This window comes from Etheostoma cragini, chromosome 14 (assembly GCF_013103735.1).
Source record: "Etheostoma cragini isolate CJK2018 chromosome 14, CSU_Ecrag_1.0, whole genome shotgun sequence".
In the NCBI taxonomy this organism is placed as follows: Eukaryota; Metazoa; Chordata; class Actinopteri; order Perciformes; family Percidae; genus Etheostoma; species Etheostoma cragini.
Window position 1 is genome coordinate 16,832,606 of NC_048420.1, and position 5,393 is coordinate 16,837,998.

Here is a 5,393-nt window from a genome sequence, read left to right on the forward strand (position 1 = left end):
GTTTAAAGGGGTCCAGATTTGTTGTGTTCTGTACATACACGGCCTTTTGGCCAAGGAATAGCAGCAGATTTGTTTTACTGGACTCACAGGCAGCTTGGCTATACTCGAAGGGGAATTGACTCATTTAGCAAACTGATTATAATGTGAAGAGTTTGTCCAACAACAGTTCTTTTGAGACAGTAAAGGTACTTCACTTGTTTTCCCAAACTGCCAGCACAGACTGCTCTCTCAATGTGCTGTTGTATCATTCACCAGTAACGTTATGACTCTCTTACATTGATAATGGGTGTTTTTGTACATCACACAAGTGTCTGGAATAGTGAGACACAAATGTGAATGAACAATATTGTACAACCGTGCCAACAGCTCTGTTGATATCCTAACGTACTTGCAATGACAAAGCTAACATGCTTTTGTTTAGCAGATACGTCATGTTCATTGTCATTGTCACTGTCATTGTGTTCATTGTCATGTCTTAAGTTTTGCAGGTATAAACCAAAGTTTTGGGCATATTAAAATCTTGACCTGATGATGGTGTTACATCAAAAGTGTGAAGATTTTACAAAAGAGATAAAATGCTTTGTGGCGAGGGAATGAATATGTTTTATTATTGTGTAGACACCATTATAGGACAAAAAACAGATGCCAAAGTAACCACATACCCTAAACAAATAAACCTTCTAGTCTATTTTGCCAAGCTAAGAAACAAAAGTCAGCAAATTGTAAATCTTAAATTTAAACAACCACTCCAATTGGTCATCATCTGTGCACCAGAACATATTTTTGGACAGACGTTTCATGTAAGATTGGTGTTTTTAACTCATCATAATACAAACAACACATGAACATGTGTGGACGGCAATCCATCCAGTAGTTGTTGAGACATTTCACTGAAAACCGGAAATGTGAACCTCTTGGTGGTGTTGGAGGAAATTACAAGACGATCACCAAAGTCAGCAGGATTCATCCTCTGGGGACCATGAATGTCCGTGCAAAATTGCAATGCAATCCATTTAATAGTTGTTGAGATATTTCATTCTGCACTCCATAGCTACCATGCTGCTAGCATGACAAACAATTATATCTTCTCTTCACAAAGCAGTGTCTGTTTTCCATGTCTCCGCAATAATCTCAATTAACTGTCAACTGCTATGGCAGCCATACTATTAACTCACTCACTTGTGACCACAATGAGCCTTTTTTCCAGTTTACAGCACATTTTATTGCACAAAATGTCCTCCACAATTCAATGTTAAAGCTTTCTGCATTCCATCAGTAACAAAGCTGACCATTAGCCTCCCCCGGTCCAGTCAACCCCTGGGGTTGGCATATGGTCTGAAAGCAAGACAAGTGGCAATCCCCTCCAGAAAACCACTCTCAAGAGACTGCTGGCATTTAGCTATGACGCACAGACCCAGCTGTAATCCACCACTTTTGACTCCTTGTCATTTGGAGGCAAAGGAGTCACTTCAGGAGGGTAAATGCAAGGAAAATAGGAATGTGTGTGTAGAAGAGAAAGAGAGAGAGAGAGAGAGAGAGAGAGAGAGAGAGTCACACCAAAAGTGTTTATATGGATGTGTGTAAGTGTTTATTTTAGATTAGTGAGAGAACATACCAACCACTAAAGTCCTCCTTATTGTTCCTGCTCCCTGTGCTGATTTCCCAAGTGTCTGTGATTGCTTTAAATATTGACATTCAAGAGAAATTCTGCCATGTAAAACAGACAAGCCGGCGGTTCAAGTATCTCAGAGTCCTGCTTTGTATCTTTCACGTTCTGGAAGACATCATTTGAGCAAAAGGACATGCTGTGCCACAGCTGATAAAATGGATATAGCTAATCTTCAGAGCTGAAGTTTTTTTTCTCCAGCAATGACTTGAAACCAGCACAGTTTTGTTACAAACACAGCATGACACAGTACTTGCAACTGAACACAATATAATCAGTTTTTGTTGAGGCTGATCTCTGAGTCCCTTTTTGGGGTGTAAATTGTAATATTATGAAATCTCATGTTTTCATTATTAATAATGTGAATGCAAAACCTTATAAGATTCTTACATATATACACCTTATGCTGTAATGTAATACAATACACCAACACCACAACTGTTGATATGGGCTTGAATCAGCTCCTCTTTGACACAGTAACAGAAAAAAAAGAATCATCATAACTTTCAAAAAATGACATATTCAACAGTTTAGGAATATCTTACGATTCCATGACAATGCTGACAAATTCAATCTGCTGATGAGGACAGTGTCATGTGTTTGAAAGCTCGAAAACAGCTACTAAATGGACCTTGGGATGAGAAACTGCTGTTGTTTGCAGGTGTTGTTCCAGCATGGTTTTTGATACGATTTATTGTGTCCACGCCTGCTTGTAAATGACATTATAATACATGCACAGGCATGCAGCGGATGTTAGAATGAGTGAGCAGGTGGTGATTCAGTGACTCGCTTGCAGTGATGCTAGTTAAAAGACAGTGATTGATTCCAGAGATTTAATCTATAAACCTATTCTTTGACTGCTTATCTGTCTCTCTTATCACTGCTTCTGTCCAGTACCTCAGATAAAATGTCACTTTACAGTGTCATCCCATTTTTAAGTGACAGCATTCAGTTATAGCAGCAACATTAATGGGTCCATGCACAGACAGTTAAAGCTACATTTACTTTTACTGCGTCCCTCAGCCTTTTATTTTTTCCTATAATATTTTGTGGTGTGCAGAAAGAATCACTGAGAATTTCATGAACAAGATGCAAGGTTTCTTATTTTCAGTAATGCATGAATTGGTATTGGTATTATGATATTCATGAACATATTTTGTCATTCTAAAAAGATATAATAAGGATATTTTAACATCAGATCATTTTGAAAATGTAAATATAATGTGCATGCACAAATATGAAGAATAAAACGTAAATTTAGCTGAGTTGAATCTCAAACTGCGTCAACAAAAAAAGTAAATCAAAACTTCTCTTTTTTGTAATTAATTTCCTCAGGTTTAATAGGAATATCAACTACAGCAGATGAAAACAACATGGGATTTCAACTGCTGCTTTACACTCAATAATTATAATATTTAATGCAATGCTGACAATCATTAAGAAGACATTACTGCCTGGGGAAAGAAACGGCGTCTTCTCTTTGTGTTTTTACCCTTCTCTTAGGGAGTTTAAAGACCTTCTCTTTTTTGACTGTCTTGAGGATTAGCATCTGCTGTTTCTATAGCAACAACCTCCAATTAAGAGACAGCCAGGACCTCGCAGTTACTGCCAGCAAGGTGCTTATTGATACTGGATTTCACCTTGGGAGGGATGGGGGGACTGACATTGTGTGTATGTATGAGTTTGTGTGTTGGATGGTGGCGATGGTTAATGACATCAACAGCTTTAGGATGTCAGGAACCCCCCCCCCCCCACACACACACACAAACACACAAACACACACACACACACACACACACACACACACACACACACACACACACACAGTGTCTTCATATGCTAATTATTGTGATTATGATTGGGTTTGTTTTGTTAACGGCTGATGAGGAGAGAGAAGCTGTGTCCTTATAGATAATAAAAAGCATGCAACGTTGTAGACTTCTTTATAGCTGCATGCAAACTGCCTGTGTGTGTTTATGTGGCCATACAGTAGTCACACTCACAGCCACAACCACCTGCACCTTAAAGAGAAGTTATGTGCAAGGATTGCAGACTTTTGCAGAATTTTGGACTGGAATGCATGGGAACCTAGGTCGGTTTGCAGGATCCAAGGTTTCATTCAGCCCAAGATTATTTGTTCTAGGAGATGGATGAATCCTAAGCAGAATAGTTGAGCAGCACATAAGAATTTGGGTCCAAACTTGTTTAAGGATAGTCAGACAGATTATTTTAAGAGGATGGAGGAGGGCTTGAGAGGGCTTGAGAGATGGCTAGGCTGGCGGAGTTTGGAAAGATGTCACAAAAAGGGTTTGCCTGACTGGATGTCTACATGGGAAAATGGGGAAGGTCTGCTTTGTGCCGGGGAGAGACATGTATGATGGGTTTATGATGTTGTCACTTATACATGTTTATTTGGTCCATAGTTTATTGTCTACTTTGCCATTATTCTGTTGCATGGTCTTAAATATTGTAGTTACTGTGTCATCTTTTCTTGATTTTTGTCTAGGTGGAAGGTGAGGATATGGTCATATTGCAAAATGTATGTTTAGTTTGTAGTGTTAAAAATGACTAGAAAAAATTGTTAATCACAAAAAAATTGAATATACATATTTACATATTTCAATACTATAATACTCATATGTGCACATGAGGCGAATGTTCCACTTTCCCCCCATTTTTCTGAACGGTCTCTATTCTATCTGTCTCTATATCTGTCTGTCCAGTTTTTAGTCTATTTGTCTTCTTGCTCACTGATTGCAACTTTCTGCATGTACATTAAAGAAACACATAATGAGGGGCCACAGTGACTCATAAGCAGGTTGCGTGGACTGCACAAATGACATACAATAAACTAGCACAAAATGTTTCACAAAGCATAGAAACAGAGAAAATTGTGACATAATAACAAACATTAAATGCAGTGAAAGATAAAGCAGTAAAGTAGCATATGCTCGCAAGCCAGTCTGTGTTCCAGCTGACCTCACAAAATGAGCAGTGCAACACAAATGGTTGATGTAAATCTCCTTTTGCTTATGCCTTGCAGCAGAATTACAGAACATTGTTCAGTTAAAACGAAGAACAGGAGATGATGATTATATGGAGGAGAGAGAAAGCAGAGTGAAAATACTGCAGACAAAGCAACCAAAACTAAATTTAAACTGTTGACAACACATCCTATTTTTAAAGAGGTCACAATCAAGTATTCTGCCCCCTGTCATATGTGTTTGTTTCTTATTACTCAACTTCACAGCTTTTTGTCTTGGCAATGATTTGCCTCCCTGCAAAGCATGAAAATAGAACAGAGGAGAATTACACTTTCATCATCTTAAGAGATTGCTGTTTTTGTACCTGCAAATCACGTCTATATTTAGAGAGCAAAATGTCTGCCAGAGGCTTTAATGTAGCATCGGTTCAAAATCACTTTCTCCTAATTCTGTCTCACCTTCTTCATGATGCAATATGCTATTTAAAGTTGTATTTCACCGTTATGTGCTTATTCGCCAGGTGGAAATGATCAATTTTGTATTTTTGTTTATTGGATAGCGATTTATTTTACATTTGCAGATTTGTTCTGTCGTGGCTTTAGATGTGCAGATGCAGAAAAAGTTGTTTGTACAGTGGTCATGAATGAGATGATAGCAAGACTTCACCGATTATGATATTTAAAGTTGTATTTCACCATTATAATGTGTCTACCCACCAATAATGAAGGATCACATTCTTCATG